The 19578-nt window shown below is 44.2% G+C and overlaps 1 long non-coding RNA gene across 2 annotated transcripts; it reads right to left on the reverse strand.

The window, feature by feature from the left end:
* Positions 1-7907: 7907 nt before the first annotated feature.
* On the reverse strand, positions 7908-18886 carry LOC138822603 (uncharacterized). 2 transcript variants are annotated; one of them, XR_011370575.1, is made up of 4 exons: positions 18676-18886; positions 16594-16705; positions 14968-15123; positions 7908-9377 (listed from the first exon to the last, which is right to left on the reverse strand). It is a non-coding gene; the product is annotated as an uncharacterized lncRNA (long non-coding RNA). The 2 variants fall into 2 exon arrangements; XR_011370576.1 differs by lacking the exons at positions 16594-16705; positions 18676-18886 and adding an exon at positions 15614-16555.
* Positions 18887-19578: the final 692 nt, after the last annotated feature.

Consider the following 19578-nt stretch of genomic DNA (forward strand, 5'->3'; position numbering starts at 1 on the left):
TCTTTCTAATAAGACAAAGGGGAACTGCAGATGGACTTGGTCAGCTCCATAAATGTAAGACATATCTATTATATAGCTAAGTCCCAAAGTAGAGATTTCATGGATGATCTGTACAAAAAGATGCTATTTAAGAATGCAAGAGGAAGTGTTGTGTTGCAAAGTAAAACAGAAAATGATGCTCTTCCCTATAGATACACACTTGGAGATGTACTAGGCATGGTGCATATTGACAATTCAGAAAACTCCAGCAATAGAGGGGCTGGGAAGGTGGCTCAGTGGTAGAGCGCTTGCCTTGCATGCTCGAGGCCCTGGGTTCGATTCCTCAGCATCACATAAGCAAAAAGAAAAAAGCCGGAAGTGGCGCTGTGGCTCAAGTGGTAGAGGGCTAGCCTTGAGCTGAAGAGCTGAGGGACAGCACCCAGGCCCAGACTTCAGGCCCCCAAACCGGACCCACCCCCCCAAAAAAGAAAACTCCAGCAATAGAAAAAGAATGTCACTTTGCCTGACATGATTCTCAGCACTTCCTGAGAAACTGATCAAAGAACTGAATTTCCCCTTTTATCTCTTCATAGACTACTCCCCAGGGAGTTCACAACACCTGGATTTGGACAGACTGAGAGATGACACCAGAATGACAAGGGACCATTATCACTGCATTGACACCACCACTTGGATTTTGTCCCTATAGGACCTGTCCCCTTTCCTGCCAGGACTTCAGCTCTCTTGTAAACAGAATAAAAGGTCAGAATCATTGGACGTCCATGTAGCTTTCTTTGCCAGACTGGTTTTTGGGAGTTTGTGTTTCTGTCCATCCAGAAGAGAGAGTTACTATGGATGAAGTTGCCAACTCTGTTTAAATAACAGTTTTCTAATACAGCTTCATCCCACTTTATCTCTCAGAGCCAATCATGCCTTGCTCTCTTATGCCCTGTGAGCATTTTTTTAAAACCTGTGAGCATTTTTTAAAACATTGTTTTCACTTGCAAAGAAGACAGTTAATAATGGGATTGGCACTGTACTAACACAAGTCTTACTCCCACAGGAGAGAGGCTGCAAGACCATGCAAGTGGGTCAGAGATGGATGGGGCTCACTCACACGTTACTAGGCAACTGTGCAAATGGGATGGAAGTGATATTGATACATAGGACTATGCCTTGGAAGTTCACTTGCTTCAAATCTCCAAGGCTACACTTCTCCTTTGCAACAATAAATAAATTGAAAGTGTTGAGAGAACATTCTCCTGCTTTCCAAAACAATTCTGGGGCCAATGAAAACACAACCCATGTTTCTGAATGCTGAAGGCTGCATTTAGGTTTATTTACTCCCCCTCTTTCTCATTCAACATAGGAGTTATCAACCTCTCTATTTCTCAAGGTCTTGAATATCTCCAAGCCCTACCTTTGGGAATCACGAGCAAGCTTGAGGGATGGATGGAAGAAAAGAAGAAAATTAGAGGCATGGTAGAGGCAATTGGGGAAAAGAAGAAAATTAGAGGCATGGTAGAGGCAATTGGGGCTAAAAGGCCATTGAAGAATGGAGGTTGGAGTGAAGATAAGAATAAGAGAGAGTAAGAGAAAGACTGATGAAGAAATATGCATATTTTAGAGGTAGAAAGATGGGATGAAGACTCATTTTTCCACCAATGTTTACTGCTGTTAGTTTGAAGAGACATTGGGGAGTTGTGGCAAATCTGCCTCTCTCTCTGTCCCTTTGTTTCCTAATATGGTAGCTACTTAAGAGGAGATTTTTCTCTTAGGTAGCTTTGTGTCTGAGCTTCCCTCCATATTCCTTCATGAAGGAGTTAGGCCTCCCTGGCTAGGTAAAGGATAACAGCAAGGACCAGCTCCAATAGGGGAGAGAGATGATTCAACAAGATGCCTGAGGAGAAGGACCCAGCAAGATGATGCATGCAAATCTCACAATGCAGTAATGACTCAGTAGAGACAGAGAAACCAAGGAGACTCCCTACAGCACTCCCTATACCCTATCTAACCCTATACCCACCAACTGGACCAGGCCATGCCTCAGAGGGAGAAGCTAAGACCCTATACATAAGGGACAGGTACAGGCAGGATGGAGATGCGATAAGGCTCCCGGATCCATTCTTTTGTTGTTGTTGTTGTTGGTCATGGGGCTTGAACTCTGGGCCTGAGCACTGTCCCTCAGCTCTTCAGCTCAAGGCTAGTGCTCTACCACTTGAGCTACAGCACCACTTCTGGTTTTCTAGTGGTGCAATGGAGATAAGAGTTTCTCCGACTTTCGTGCCCAGCCTGGCTTTGAACCTGGATCCTTAGATTTCAGCCTCCTGAGTAAGTATAAAATTACAGGTGTGATCCACCAGTGCCTGCCTCAAATTATATTTTAGCAGGATTTCCTTATGATATTATGATATTATTTAGTTCTCATAATCACTGGATATTACAGTCTCCTAGTTTTATAACTTTGCCTTGGAGATGTTGTGTCTCAAAGATGTTAAAATTCTCAAGGTCTCACCCTGACAAAGTCACTGCTATAGTTTGGGTATTGAATGTGCTAAGGATTTCATCTCTAAAACACCAGTACTGGAGATATTAGGGGCCCTTTAAGAGTTGAGTCTTTATGGGCAGGTCTTCAGGTCAAGAGCTTCCTGCTCCCCTATTCTGCCTGTCATCTGAGCATCTTCTCTGACACATGTTCCTATCAGGATATGCAATCTTTGCCAGAGGCTCAAAGCAAGAGACTACTTGACCTTGGACTAGAACCCACAAACTGTGGGTAGCTAAGGGAACTTTTCAGTTATAAGCTAATTGCTTCAAGTATGTTACTGTAGTAAAGCAAAGCTGACCAATACAACCATGGCGATAAAACACACTCCCCTTCTTTTTGTTTGTTATTAGTCATGAACTTGAACTCAGAACCTGGAGTCTGTCCCAGAGCTCTTTTGCTCAAGGCCAGCTCTCTACCACTTTGAGCCATAGGTCCACTTCTCTGGTGGTTTGCTGGAAATAGAGTCTCATGGATTTTTGCTGCCTGAGCTGGCTTCAAATAGTGATTCTCAGATCTCAGCCTTGTGAGTAGCTAGGATTACAGAATGAGCCATTGGCTCCCAGTTCTTTTTCAAGCCAGAGCTTTAGACTAAGTTTTGTTTCCAACTCAAAGGAATCCTCTACACCTGCATCTTGTCACTCTTAGCAATCTGTCCTCCAGCTAAATAAAGGATTGTGAGGAGAAGAAACTTGTGATTCACGTCAGAGTTCACCAGAAAACCATGAAGAATGGAAAATAGAGGATTAGAGACAAGGTTATAAATACTAACCTTTACCTTGCTCATGTAATTGTAACCCCTCTGTACGGTATTTTCACAATAAAAAAAAAAGAAATAGAAATACTAACCTTGTATTTCCCTACTTACTACTTTTTGCCTCCACAGCAATTTTTCTTTGTAAGTTTAGATGTAATTTGATAGCACTGTATCTTGACTCTTAATGATTGATCATTGATTTTTTTTTAAAAAAAGTCAAATGGACATCCCAGAGTTGTCAGAAGAGCTGAGGCTCTGTATTGAGTTGTAAAGGAGAATCTGTGACTCTGCTTGCCTTTGGTATTAAAGTAGGCAATCCTGCCATCTAGTGGACTTTGAATCAACTTCAGTTGAAAGTCTTCTGCAATTTAGGAGATTCTATTTTAAATAACAAGGGAAGCCTGGAGTTGCAGTTCATCTCTATAATCCTAGCTACTCAGGGGGCTAATCTCTGAGGATCATGGTTCAAAGCTTGCCTGGGCAGGAAGTCCTGAGACTCTTTATTTGTAAAGAAGAACAAGGAAAGTGGAAGCAGGGATGTAGCTCAAAGTAGTAGAGGGATACCCTGAAAAAAAATGGCTCAGGGACTATGCCCAGGCCCTGAATTCAAACCCCACGATCGACAAAACAAACAAAAAAGCCCCCAAAATGTAGGAATGGCCTTGTGGGAAAAATATCACTTCTTTCATGTTTCAGCTCTACAAGGAGGAGTAAATGTGAACCTGGCACCCTTGCTTGCCACTGGAAACTTTGCCCATAATTACTAACACTCATGTTCGCTGGGCCCCTAAAATAAACACCAAAACAAAGATTATGTTTATCTTTCCTACAGACATTCCTAGTAACCAGAAAGAGTTTGCACATTACTAGTAGCAATCAGAAAATATTTGCTGAATAAACGTATGTGCTTAGGATAAGTAAATAAAAGAGATGGGAACAGGAGAGATTGCCAATGTCTCAAAGGGAAGAAAGTAAGTTTTGAAATTTTTGCTTTCTCAAACAGAGCAAACCTAGTCCCTGCAATTGCTGGGTGAACAGGGAGAAAAGAGCTTTATAAAGCAGCACTATCACTCACACCAAAAGCCCTGGGCTCACCAAAAGTCCCTGTCTCAGGTCTCCCAAGAGTCAGTTGTTGCCTATCTCTGACCAGCAGAGGGCAGTGCATGCTCGCTCAAGCCAGGGCTGAGTTCAGTCTGTACAATGTCATCTGACAGACTTTGTGTGCTCTTATTCCTTGGAGATGTGCTTATAACTGGGGAACAAGATTGCTTTCTAAGTATTGTATGGAAAACAAGTTGTGTTCTTGTTCTTTCGTTAAACAGTGATGCTGAGAATTGGGCTCAGTTCAATAGGGCTGACACTGACATAACACCCTGTATTGGGAAGTCAGTTTACAAATGACTTTCAGATTGGCAAAATCATCTGTACATAGAAGGTACCAGAGGCTTCAAATAGAAAATGGAGACTAGAGTCTCAGGTGCCCAGCTAGAACTTTCTTCTAGGTCCTTAGGCCTCTCTCCCAACAACACATGTACATTTTTTTTTCTTTTTTCTTTCTTTTTTTTTTTTTTTGCTTATGTGGTGCTGAGGAATCAAACCCAGGGCCTCAGGCATGCGCTCTACCACTGAGCCACCTTCCCAGCCCTCACATGTACGTTTCTTTGGCTGTAGATCTTTCTAGTCGTGTCTTGGCTCATTTTAGGGTCTTTGGAGTCAGGGTGGGTGAAGACCACCCCTCAGCCCCCACCCCTGCCTTTCTGTTGAAGGGTTGGTCACTTGCTTTGGAATTTAAATGTAGTCAATCTGAAATCATTTATATTATTTCCAAACCAAACAACAAAATGGGTAAGTTGTGTGAGGTTTGATTTTCACAAATATTTTTTTTGGAGGGGGGGTTGGTTCCAGTCGTGGGCCTGAACTCTGGGCCTCAGCACTGTCCCTCAGCTCTTCAGCTCAAGGCTAGTGCTCTACAACTTGAGCCACAGTGCCACTTCTGGCTTTCTTTTTCTTTTTTTTTCTTTTTTTCCCCCTGCTTATGTGGTGCTGAGGAATTGAACCCAGGGCCTCATGCATGCAAGCAAGCACTCTACCACTGAGCCACCTTCCCAGACGGTTTCACAAATATATTTTTAGTGATTTTGGTGGTGGTGGTGTGGGGCTTGAACTTGAGGCCATGATGCTGTCCCTGAGCTCTTTAGCTCAAGGTTAATGCTCAACTACTTTAAGCCACAGCTCAACTCCCAGGTATTTGGTCATTAACTAGAGAAAAGACTCTCATGCAAGTTCCTACCAAGGCAAGATTCCATGAGCCATCAGACTCCAGTGAAGGAATACTTGTTTTTTTGTTGTTGTTGTTGTTATTTGTTTCTTTTTGTCTGCATGTACTTCCATTTACGGTAGCACCACTCACAATAAAGATAGGGAATCAATCAAGTGTACATCATTGGACCAATAAAAAGAGAGCATATACATTCAGTGGAATGTTATTCAGCCTTAAGTAAAAAATAAATAAATAAATAAAATAAAATCAGGTTCACGCCTGTAATCCTATCAATTCAGGAAGCTGAGATCTGAAGATCAAAGTTCAAAGTCAGCCTGGGAAGAAATGTCCATGAGATTCTTTTCTCCAATTAACCTCCAGAAAACCAGAAGCAGATCTATGGTTCAAAATGGTAGAGTGATAGTGAGACAGTGCCCTAGACCCATGTTCAAACAAATAAAAAGAAAACAATTTCAACAATATAAATTGCACAGTAGAACACTAAGCTTCAAGAAATAATGCAAAGCCGGGTGCTGGTAGCTCACACCTATAACCCTAGCTACTTAGGAGGCTGAGATCTGAGGATCACGGTTCAAAGCCAGCCAGGCAGGAAAGCCCTTGAGACTCTTATCTCCAATAAACTACTATAAAACAAGAAGTGGCATTGTAGTTCAAGCAGTAGAGTGCTTGCCATGAGCTGAAGAGTGCAAGGACAGTGACCAGGCTCAGAGTTCAAGCCCCACAACTGACAATAAAAGAAGAAAAAAAAAAGAAATAATGCAGGTACAGAAACACCAATATCAGACACACCCTTTTATATTTGAAGATTAAGAAATGTAGCTTTAGAGCAGACAGAAAAACCATAGGACACTGCTGAAGCATTGCTCATAGTCCTCCTTCAGTGAAGGGCAGAGCCTGAGGCTCCCGTGCCTTTTCTGATCCTGTCTCTTACCACTAAGCGCAGGCTTCCTCGCTGCAGCCATACTGGCATTTGTACTGTTCTGCAGCAGCCCAGGATAACCTGTGCCAGGCTGGGGGCCACTGTTATTCTACTGCCTGGAATGCTCTTCCCCAGACACCCAGCTGCTCATCCCCCATCCTCCCCCACTCCCACCCACCAAAGAGATCTACTCTATGATACCCTGCTCAAAAATACAACCTTGTGCACATGCATGCACACACACACATGGGTGCAGACACATACAGAATATTCCCACCACTCATCCTTTCTGCCTTACATCATCCTTCTGATGTATTCTCTTTATTACTTATGTAAATCTGGGTAAAGTCTTTCTCCATGCTTGAGTGTAAACTCACAAGGAGAGATATTTTTGTGCTGTTCTCAGCATTGTGTCAGTCTTCAGCATGATGTCTCTCACCCTGTGGTCACTCAGCAAATGTCCATTGAATGAAGGCCTACCCATTCCCTTACACACTTATTTGACAAGTGTCCTGTTGCACATGGTCAAAGCTCTTTCCCACTGCTTTCTTATGACTCCCTTCCACAGCCCTTCTCACCCTTGCCTTGTGGTCTCCTCACCTGTGTTTCCATGCCCTTTGCCTGAAGCCTTGTGCACCTCAATCTCACACATGGAGATGGTGTGCACACACCAGCTCAATGGCTCCTCCTCTGGGAAGCTTTTCCATCCCACACTGGCTCCTCCCTCTTCAGTTCTTCCAAGTCTTTCCTCCAGCCCTGGTCCCATCCTGCTGGTTAGAAGCCTATGTAATGATCTGTGTGATATTCTAGCTAAGCTGTGGGAGCCTCATTCTCTGGGGCAACTTTTGGTCCTATCTCCTTCACCTACTGAGCCAAATGTACTCCAACTGTTCCACAAAGGTTTAGGAGTGTTCTAGCATGCGTGTGCATCAGACTATCCATTGAAAAGTCAAAGGTAGACCTGAGTTTTGGACAGTGAGCTCACCTTGCCCCTTAAGACAAGACTGGCATGGAATCATAAAATGACTTGCCTCCTGCTTGGCATACTGCCCCTCTCCCCCATCTCCACAATACAACTCAACACTGAAATCACAGCAGCGAAGAGGCACACTCTCTACTGCACTAGGACTACAAGACACTAGCCTCTTAAGCCAAACCCACAGATGTGAATTGAAGCCCACTCCCTCACTCTGAGCCTCAACTGCAGCTTTTGGGGCAGCAAGGCCTTGTCTCCTGGAAGTCTCTGCCTCACTCTGAGGAGATCATTTGACACATCTAGCTCTGCATTGAGAGCTGAACTTGAAGGAAGAAAAGAGCACATTTTCCTTCCTAATTCCCTCTCGACGTGCACATCAGGTTGGGTTTTAAGGAGGCTGATTCCCAGAGGAATTCCTGACCAGCCATCTGCTTGTGTGCTTCTGAGACATCTTGGTAAAGAGAGACGGAAGCTGTTAATCAATCATGCAAAGGGAGCTGCTTGCTCTTTCACTAGGAAATGGGAGTGCACATGTCCTTGAGTGTGCACATGTTCTGATATTCTAAGGGTCTTGATACACTTGCACTATACATGTCCTTCTCTCCCTGTCCATTCTGCACAGCAGACTAACACCACCTTCCTTCCACACCCATTTTAATGTGTCACTGACACAGCTGTCCTTCAGATAAGTACACAAATACCTTTCATAACAACAGAGAAACAAACCTGTGCCACAAGAGATTAGCAAAGTCAAGTGCACTGCCTGATGCTGGAGGCTATGTAATCGTAACTATCCTAGAAGCTACCTGGATTGCAGTGACAGCCAGTCTAGGAAGACTCCATCATCAATTAACTAGAAAAATGCAGACCTGGAGGTGTGACTCAAGTGGTAGAGCACCAGGCATGAACATGCAAATTGAAAGAAGGAGAGAAAGAAAAAGAAAGACTGAGACAGAGAGATGAAAGACAGAGAAATGGAAAGAGTTAGAGACAGATTCAAGAACAGGAAGAGAGAGAGAGAGGTAAGAGAAGAGGGAGATGAGAGGAAGAAGATGAGGGGAAGGAAAAGTAGACTAAGAGACGGTATGAGGTAGAAGAAGAGGAGGGAAGAGATAGTAGAGAGGGGGAAAGACGGGGAAAGGTGAAAGAGGAAAGTGATGGAAAAGGAAGCAGAGAGAGAATTAAGAAAAAAAGCACAGAGATAAAGACTTGGTACGAGCAAACACTCACAAACATATACACACAACAAAGAAACAAAAGGAAAAAAATAAAAGGCATGGAAACATCATGGAATTTAACAGTACTTCCCTCCCCACATACCCTCTTCACTGAACACTGGACCACGAGGAATTCAGGATTCCTCAGCTCCCTTCATGACCTTCCACCTCTCAGTTCTCCTTCAGCATTAGTGTCAACCCTGTCATTCACCAGGTGCCTATCCTTTACCCTCTTTAGCCCTCACTGCTTCTATCACCAGAATCCCACCTCATTCTTTGAGGGGAGATCTGCTCCCCAAATAACCCTGAACTGCACTTGTCCACCAGGAGACCCAGTCCTCCTCTTGCTACAAATCTCATCAGTTAGCTCTGCAGGCTCAGCCTCCTAACCCCAATGTATACAGAGCAAAGTCCAGCTGTGCCCAACTCCTCCCCATCACACACTTGTCACCCAAGACAGCATCAGCCTTCAGCACTTCCTCTGTGTGGAAATCTAATAGCCCTGGATGAACCAACGCAAATAAGACAGTGGTGGAGAGTCACATCCAATCTTACTGAATCTCCACTCATGTCCAGAAGTAGTCATCCCAGGCAGGGTCCATCCTCAGACCAAGTTCACAGAGGCCTGGTCCATCCACAGGCACCACTATACCTCCGTGTTCTCTCAGGTCTCCTGCTCCTTCAGAGGTTTCTCCAGCTCTCACTGAAAGGAAGAGAACATATTTTAATTAATATACTTTGTGGTTCCAAAAATAGGCTCTACATGTTCACAGTGGTCTCATATGTGAAACTCAGCACTCACAACACTCTGTTTACCTGAGGAGAAAAATTGGGCTAACAGAGGAAGTTGCAATTACGACTTCAGGGTGTATTCATTAGGGTCTTTCAAATATGTGTTTTATCTTTTACCAATGTGAGCAAATAAATGAGAAATCGGGTTCTCCTGGATGATGGCTTTATGTTGGGATAGTGATGAGTAAAGGATTATAGAGAAAACACACACAGAAGAAACTGCATTGAAATGGAGGAAAGTGGGGCAGAAACCACTGTCATGGTACATGGAGACAGGTCTCATTTCTTTCCCAATGAAGACTTGCCCTTATGCTCCAACCCAGCCAGTGTAACTGGTGTGCTCAGGAGTTGGACCCAGTCATCTAGAGGCCACAGTAGGAGGAGCAGAGTCCAGGATGCCTCCTGACCCTCAGATCAATGGGCTTCAGCTCAAATGTAAATACAACAAATAAGTATATAAACATACAGGAAACCTACATGAAAGGTAAGGTGATTACCTGCTGTAGCATTTGGAACAAAACCACCTCAAGGACAAAGGTGAATGGTTGTCAGGTGAAGTCACCATGTGATCAAGCTGCAACCCCTACCACCTCTGAAGGTAAAGACACCTTCAGGCTACTTTTCCATTTTCCTTTCAGCCTGGGAAGGCCAGCTCAGTGTCAGATGTACTTTGACCAGAAGCTCGGCTGCAGAATCCTGTAGCACCAGGCACTTGGCCTGAGTGTGCTACACGGGGACTATGCCAGGCATGCTGGGCTCATAGCACTAGTCATGCCTCCTGAAATGAGTGAACTAGTGTGTAAAGGACTGGTAAATAGTCACAAGAATCAAGTCTGTGTGAGAGCTTGGAGGACTACTACTCTTCCATGTAGCCTAGCGGACCATTGCCAAGGCCACTGGGCACATGGGAGGATGCTGCTACTGCTACCTTGGCAACCATGTGGTAACCATGAGGACATCGACCAGAGACAGGGAGAGAAGGGGAGAGACAGACCGACAGACAGACACAGAGACAGAGAGACAGAGACAGAGACAGACAGATACAGAGCAATAGAGAGAATGGGTTGATCAGGCAGTTTGAATCTCTTGGCAAGTATAAATTTTACAGACATGACAAAATTTCATGAAACCAAAAAACAAAATTAAGAGCTAATCCCCAAATAATGTACCTATAAAAGCTTGTTTTTTAAAAGATGGTTTGACTGTAGCCCAGGCTTGCCTTGAACTCAAGAGCCTTCTGCATTTGCCTTCTAAATACTGGGATTACAGGTTTGCACTACCAGTCCATCATAAAAAGATCATCTTCCATCCTGAGGCTATCCAGGTGTACATCAAGGGTTGCACCTCTTAGAACATGCTCTTGTGACAGGAAATTCCAAAGGATTTCATAGCTCTGGGTCAGATGCTACTATAACTCAGGAAATGACTAAGGTCTTAGGAGCTCTGATTGAGGAACCAGGGTCAATGACCAAATAGTAGAGCAAAAGATCCTACTACCACCCCTGTTACTCAGGAAAGCATGAGTGTTTTTGGATTTCTATGTCAAGAACCATAGAAAAAGGCCAAATACATTTACATCACTGGCAATCACAGGAGATTGTTTACAAACAGAATGAATTACTCAGTAAGTCATCCTATCAAGGGTAATAGGTTTCTTGGTAGTTACAAATATGGAAAAGGAAAAAAAACTGGAAGAATATTTGGGGTGAGATTGCAGTTGGAGGTGTCAGTGTGAACTCATGATTTTGAGTATATATAGATGGATATATATACATAGATTGGTGTACAAATCAGAAGTTGAGACACTCAGGAGGCTAAGAGCTTGAACACTGAAGTTTGAGACTAGTCCAGGCAGGAAAGTTTATTAGATTTCACCTCCAAACTAACCAGCAAAAAGCAGGGCTTAAAGGGGGGCTCAATTACTAGGACCCAAGCAAAGCAAGCAAGAGGTTCTGAGTTTACATTTCTTTACTACTAAAAGAAATTAATATAAATTTAAATGTGTATATGTGTAAATATACATGTATGGGCTTGTATATATCAATGCACACCCATATACATGAATACATGTATTTTGTATATTCGTTTTATGTATTTTCCAGTTCTCTTCTCCAAAAGGGCCTAGGAACAATAACATCTCAAAAGCAAAGAACATACCTAATACTCAGATGTTGGTTTCTAAATGCCATCCAGCCACAGCTCCTGGATAATAGTTGATTCAAAGACTAGAGCATGGAAGGTACTAAATAAACATTGATCTTGTGTATGAGTGAAGAACAAAAGCACTAATGAGGGCTTAGGGGTAGAGTGCTTGCCTAGCATCCATGAAGCCCTGGGTTCTGCAGTGCCACATAAAGAGAAAAAGCTGGAAGTGGCACTGTGGCTCAAGAGGTAAAGTGCTAGCCTTAAGCAAATAAGCTCAGGGACAGTGCCCAGGCCCTGAGTTCAAGCCCCAGGATTGGCAAAAAAATAAAATTAAAATAAAATAAAAGCACTAATAAAGTCTGTTAGAAGGGGCTCGCACTGGCCAAGTCTGGAACCATCAAAACCATGACAGGAGTGGAATTACAACCCAATGCATTCAATAGGAATCCCTTAGCAAGTTCAAACATGAATAAATATGTAAATACATAAGCAAACTGTCAATGATGTGAGGAATGGGATATTTCCACAGCCTTATGTGTTTTCCCACACATCACTGAGTTACAAAGGGAGAGGAGAATTTTTTCAGTAGAAAAACTGGCAAATTTGGCCATCTTCAAGTGATCAAAATTACCTACTACACTCCCAAGACAAACTGATGTCTCCAGCCACCTGGTGGGATGCAGTGGGAGGCACACAGTGTCACTTCACGATAGTCCTGCAAGACCCAAGTCAAATCATGATAAAACTTCAGACAAGACTAAGTGGAAGTGGCATATAATCTTGAAAACATTCAATAAAAATCTTGAAAAATTTTCAAGATTGAAGAAGACTGCAGAGCCAGAACCAGAGCAGGCAATCTTGACTTCTGGATAGGATCTTTTCACTATCAAAACTATATCATGAGCCAGGCATCGGTGGCTTACGCCTGTAATCCTAGCTACTCAGAAAGCTGAAATCTAAGAATCATCATTCAAAGTCAGCCCAGGCAGGAAAGTCCATGAGACTCTTACTTCAAATATCCCTCAGAAAACCAGAAATGGAGCTGTGCCTCAAACTGGTAAAGCTCCAGCCTTGAGCTAAATGCTCAGGGACCTTTTACTGGTCCTAATTCAAGCACCAGAAAGGAACCAAAAAAAAAAAAAAAAGAAACCAACACTCAGACACTATGGATGGAACTGGAGGACACTCAATTTCATGAGAAACACCAATATCACACACACCCTTTCATATTTGAAGACTAAGAAATGTGGCTTTAGAGTAGACAGGAGAACCACAGGACAATGTTGAAGCATGGTGGGTCACCACTCTGCTCACAGCTTCCTTTGGTGTAGTGCAGAGCCTGTGCTGCCAAGAGGCTCCTGTGCCTTCTCTGATCCTGTCTCTCCCCACTGAGCCCAGGCTTCCTTGCTGCAACCACACTGGCATTTGCACTGTGCCAGCTGGGGGCCACTGCTATTCCAACTGCCTAGAATGCTTTTCCCCACACCCAGCTGCTCAGTCCCCTATACTTCCCCAAAACCCCCTTGCCAAAGAGGTCTACTCTGATACTCAAAAATACAACTTTGTGCACATGTACACACAACACACATCTGCAAACACACAAAAACACAGATTATTTCCAACACTCATCCTGATTCTTTCTGCCTTAATCTTCCTTTTCATATATACTATGTACTACTTTTGTAAGTTTGAGTATTCTCATTCTCCATGCTGAGTGTACTTCCTCAGTGAAGTACACTAATCTAATGCCCTGCTGAATGAATATCACAGTGGTGGAGGTTCATATCCAATCTTACTAAATTTCTGCTCATGTCCGCTTGTACTCATCTCCATCCACATGTTCCTATATTTTCATGTTTTCTTAAGTCTCTTACTCATTAAAAGTTTCTCCACCTCTAGTTGATAGAAAGGAAATTATTGTAATTCCTACATTTTTTGGTTCAAAAAATGGGCTCTGGAGGTTTATAGTGTGGCAATATTTGAAATTAAGCTTCCTACACACCATGTGCCCTAGGAAAATAATCAGGCCCTACTCTTCTTCCATGAGACCTAGAGGCTTCCCCTGGGAACTTCCAGGGAAAAGGAAGCACCATGCCCAAAGCCTGGTGCTCTGGGGAAGGGGGTGTCAACTGGAAGCATCTTTGGCGACTCAAAGGGTCTCTCCTAAGAATCTGACATCTCTCAGTGCTGAAACCCTTGTACTGTGGAAACGTAATTCTCTACCTCTCCATTCTCCACATGCAGCCCAACCCAACACCCTTTCCTTTCCCAAAATTTTATGAGTTGTCCCTCATACAAGTACACAAATTCCTTTTGTAATAACAGAGAAACCAATCTGTGCTGTACCAGATTCACAAAGTCTAGGTGCTGGAGGCTCACCTGTATAATCCTAACTACTGTACACACTGACACTGAGAAGACTGTAGATAAAGCCAGCCTGAGCAGACTCCATGTCCAACTCAGTAGAAAATCAGGCCTAGAAGAGTGACTCCACTGGTAAAACATCAGCCAGAAACACGCCCACACTCAAGAGAGAAAAAGGGAAAGAGGGGGCCTGAGGGGGAGAAGGAAAACAGACAGAGAGAAAAACAGAGGGACATGCATACATACCTAAACACAGAGAGACAAAGAGACAAATTCAAGAGAAAGGATTGAATGAGAAGGAATGAGATAGGGAGAAGAGAATGATTAGAGGGAGGAGAAGAGGAGAAGAATGAGGGTGTAAGAAAGGAGAGATTAGAGACAGTAGAGGGGAGGAGGGCCCAAGGAAAGGCCACAGAGGGAAAAGGAGACTGAGAAAGAGAAAAGAACAGAGTTCAAGCCAGCACATTCCCAAATGCATGCACACAACCAACAAAAAGACAATTAAAAAGCATTGAGAAATCATGGAAATTAATAGTACTTCCCTCCCCACCCACCCTCTCCACTGTACATTGTTCCATGAGGAGTTCAGCATTCCTTACATTCCTCCTCAGCTCTCTTTCAGCATCAGTATCAACCCTGTCTTAAACCAGTTATGCATCCTTTGCCTATTTGGACCCTTATTGCTTCTCTCGCCACAAATCCATCTCATTGTTTGAGAATAGCATTGCTCCTCAAATACCCCTGAGCAGTACCACTGACCCACCAGGAGCCCCAGCCCTCCTCTTGCTGCTATTCTCATCAGTCTACTCTGCAGGTTCAGCCGCCTGACCCAGTGTACACAGAGAAACGGCCAGATTTGCCCAACTCCTCCCCATCATACACTTGTCACCCAAAGGCAGCATGAATCCTCAACACTGCCTCTATGTGCAATTCTAATGCCCTGGGTGAACCAATACAAATATTCTAGTGTGAAGGCTCATATCTAATCTTACCGAATTTTTGTTCTTGTGGGAAGGCAGTCATCCCAGGCAGGGTCCATCCACGGGTGTGGTCCATATACAACCAAAGTCCATCCAGGCTATGTCCTTCCACAGATCCCAGTTTATCTCAATGATTCCTCAGGTCTCCTGTTCCTTGACCACCTCTAGCTGAACGGAAGGGAATATCTTTTAATTCATACACTTTGTGATTCCAAAAATGGCCTCTTGATGTTCAAATATTTAAAACTTGGCTCTGATAGCATTGTTGATTCCCCAAGGAGAAAAATTGGGCTCTGCTATTCTTCCATGAGGCCTAAAGTCTTTACCGGGAAACGGAAGCACCATGCCCAAGCTGGGTGCTTTGGGAAAGGGGGCCTCTCTGGGGACTCATAGAGTCTCTACTAAGAATCTGACACCTCTCAGCGCAATTGTACAGCACATATGTCGTCCTTCCCTGTCCATTTACACAAACCCATCACCCCCTTCCTTCCACAACCAATTGTAAGGTGACTCTACACAGCTATCCCTCACATAAATACACAAATGCCCTTTCAAAATAGAGAAAGCAACCTTTGCCACACCAGATTAACAAAGTCAATTGCATTCCCTGATGCTGTAAGCTCTTGTCTGTATTCCTACCTATCTCCCAAGATGATACCTTGAAGATTGCATTTACAGCAAGTCTGGGAAGACTCCATCTTCAAGTAAATAGAGAAATGCAAGCCTGGAAGTATAACTCAAGCAGGAGAGAACCAGACATATCCATGACAACTGAGAGAGAGAAAAAAGAGAAAGACAGAGAGGGAGAAAGGGAAAGAAGGAAAAAGGGAGAAGTGTAGAGAGAGAGGAAGAGTGAGGGAGGTGGAGGGAGAGAGAGACAGATTCAAGAGCAGGAAGAGAGGGAAAGGGAATGGTAGAGGGTAGTAGTGGAACAGCAAGAAGAGGAACAGGAGAAGTAGAATAGGAGTAGCTATGGGAGGAATGAAAACAAAGGAAGAGAAATGGTGGGCGGCAGCAGGGAGAAGGTGAGAAAAGTGGAGAGAGAACAGAGAAGGCAAAGGAAACAGCATAAGAAAAAAAGCACTGAGGTGTAGCAGCACACACTCACAAACACATACACACAACAGACAAAAGGAAAAAAAAAAGAATAGTGATCAAGAAGTCTTACAAATCAACAGTTAATTCCTTCCCACCCACTTTCTTCACTGAAAAATGGCCCATGTGGAATTCAGGATTCCTCAGCTCCCTTCTTAATTTGCCTCCTGTCATTTCTCCTTTACATTTAGTGTCCACCCTGTCATTTACTTTGTACCCATCTTTTCCCTCTTGTAGCCCTTATTGGGACTCTCACCAGAATCCCTTTTTGTTCTTTCAGGGGAGATCTGCTCCCAAATAGCTCTGAGCTGGACCACTGATCCTACCTACTGCAGAAAATCTCATCAGTCTGCTCTGCAGGCTTAGCCTCCTGACATCAGTGCACATATAGCAAAAGTCAGGTGTGCTCAAATCCTCCCTATAACACACTTGTCACCCAAGGGCAGACAGCATCAGCCTGAATCAAATCCTCTCTGTGGAAATCTCATGGCCCTGACTAAACCAACACAAATAGCCCAGTGGTAGAGGTCATATCAACCTTACCAAATTTTTGCTACTGTCCAGATGCAGTCATCCCAGGCAGGGTCCATCCAGTGGCACCACTGTATCTCCATACTTTCTCAGGAATGCTGCTCCTTCACAGGTTTCTCTACCTCTACGATCAAGGAAGGAATATTATTCTACTTCATATTTTTAGCCAGTCTAAACAGTGGCTCTGGTTGGTCAGACTCTTCTCTTATTTGAAACTCAGCCAACCCAGCCTTCTGGTTCCCCTTAGAGAAAATGGGGACTCATGGGAGGAGTTGCCATTCAAAACAACCTGTCTTAGTAATAGGGTCTCTTTGATTGTGAGCAAATAAACAACTCTGAAAGAAGAGATGCTTGGATGAAGGTTTTATGTTGGGATAATGATGAGATTTAGAGAGAAATTACACAAGCAGGAAAGTGCATTTAAATGGAGGAAAGTAAGGGCAGAAACCATTGATAGTGCATTGGGTGAATGGAGACAGGTACCTCTCCATTCGCAGTGAAGATTTGCCTTTGTACTCCAACCCAGCCAGTGTAAGTAGTGTGCTCAGTAGTTGTACCCAGTCACCTAGAGACTGCGGAAGGAGAAACAGAGTCCAGGATGCTTCCTGCCCCTGAGATCCATGGATTCCTATACCACGAAGCTCAAGGGCCTCACTTTAAACCTAAATAAATAAACTAGCAATTGGGGACACAAGCAACCTACGTGAAAGGTGAGATGACCTGAAGCGTTTGGGACAAAAACACCTTAGTGTTCAGAGGACCAAGGGAAAAGGTTGTTCAATAAAGTGACAATACTATTAAGTAAGGGATCGATGTGTAAATGCCCAGCTCAGAAAGTACAGCAGATTGAGGCCACCTTTCAACTTATCTTTCAGCATTGGAAAGCCTTGGTGATGTCAGCTGTCCTTTCTCCGAAAGGAATCCCTGCCGGAGAATCCCCTAGCAGCCGTCACACAACCTGGCCATGCTGGACTGAGACCTCCACAGTGTGAACTTCCTGCATGACTCCTTTCCCACCTGCAGCTCTTCAATTCCACATCTCTCTGCTTTAGTTAGACTCACCCCGAAGATCTGAGTCTGGTGGCTTTCAACTGTGCTGTTTCAGAGTTCTGCACTGCTTTCTCTGGGACAGCTTTGCTCTCAATCTGTGAACATTACTTTGGGGCCTTCACACAGCAGCAAAGTCTGCGAAAAATGGTGACTATCCTGTTAGCCACCCTCCTCCAGCCCTGTCTAATGTTCCACCTGAGGTCTATGGCCTCCCCCTGAGGATGACCAGAGGGAAGACCATTTTCCACTGAGTGGAAACTGTCTAGTGTACCCGACCAGCTAAAAGAATCTGGGCCACAAATGAAGCTGGAACTGGAGCTCTGCAGGGTGTAGAGCAGAAGGACAGGCAGACTGGCACTTTGGGTTCTCTTCAGAGGTAACTGAAAATTTGAGGACAAGCTGAAGGTGTTACATCCTGCAGAATAGGTGGCTCTTTTTTTGTGGAGGAAGAGGGCTGGTGGGATTGTCCTCAGGAGGTGTGCATGGTGGACTAGCCAAAAGCATCATTTTTGATTCCACACTTCTGGTATTCTCCTTTATGTTTTCATGGATGAGCAGGTAGGTGCCATGGCTTCATTGAATGCTCTGTTCTTTCTTTTTAATACCAGCTACCGTGTACACCATGTTGCAAATGACTGTGACAATAACGGGGTCCAGCTTGCTGGGCAGTTGCTCATCAGGAAGCAGGCCAAATCCCACACTTAGGGCCAGCCATGGGTGCTCCATTATCTCCTCAATAGCAGGCCTCAGATTGAAGCCCACAGTCAGCAGTTTAGGAAGGAGATCACGTCCCATTGTAGTTGGTAAAGGGGACCGGTGTACCTGGCCTCTAGGATTTGTTTCCATATCTGTCATCTTATTCTCCTCAAATGGCAACTTTCCCGTTGTCATCATATACAAAAGCACAGCTAAGTCCCCAAATGTCCACCTTGTACCCACTGAACATGTTTTGTAGGATCATTTCAGAGGGGTGGAATAGTAAGGCTCCACAAACCCCCTTTAGCAACTGTCCTGGGGTCACCCTGAAACGCCAAAATCACTGACCTTAACATTGCCATTGGTGTTGAACAGGACGTTGTTGGCCGTCAGGTCTAGGAGTACAATTCAGTTCTCTTGAAGGTAGTGAATGGCACTCGTGATCTGTTTGAACAACCTCTTGGCTTCATACTGGAATAGGCGTATGCAAGGGGATTTATTGACTCCACCCCAAGAGATGGCCCTGAGTGGCCAGCTCAGTGACAAGGAGTCTTCATCCTCCATCACCTGGAATAATTGGATGATGTGTGGGTGACGTACACTTTTCACAATGGTTACTTCATTTTCTTTTTTCTGTTTGGTCTGATCGTGGGGACTGAACTCTGGGCCTGGGCACCGTCCCTCAGCTCTTCAGCTCAAGGCTAGCACTCTACCACTTGAGCCACAGGGCCACTTCTGGCTTTTTTCTTATGTGGTGCTGAGGAATCGAACCCAGAGCCCCAGGCATGCAAGGCAAACGCTCTACCACTGAGCCAACTTCCCACCTGCTACCTCGTTTTCTATCTCATGACTTTTCAGATCTTTCCTTGGGAGAACTTTGACTGCCACTGTGGTGTCAGTGAGGCAGTGATGGGCCAGCTTCTCATAGACACAGCTGCAGTAACCGATAATCTTTGTCAAGTTGTACTGTGCAATGACAGTGATCTCCCCCTCCCTGGGGGAGGAACTAAAGTTGTACATTAACACCTTGTCCCTGGGATGGCAAGTGATCAAGCTTAAGAATTACCTAAGATGATCTAAATGAAGTGGACAACTAACAAATCTTAAGAAACAGAAGGTAAACTACCAACAAACAAGTAAACACAACCCCCAGCTGAATAAATGAAATCCCCAAACCCAAACAACACAACTACCACTCCCCACACCCAAAGAAAGCAATCAAGTAGTTCTGAGTTAGTCCATCAGGTCACC

The sequence above is a fragment of the Dipodomys merriami genome, unplaced genomic scaffold (assembly GCF_024711535.1).
Source record: "Dipodomys merriami isolate MVZ:Mamm:240054 unplaced genomic scaffold, mDipMer1.0.p SCAF_1128, whole genome shotgun sequence".
In the NCBI taxonomy this organism is placed as follows: domain Eukaryota; kingdom Metazoa; phylum Chordata; class Mammalia; order Rodentia; family Heteromyidae; genus Dipodomys; species Dipodomys merriami.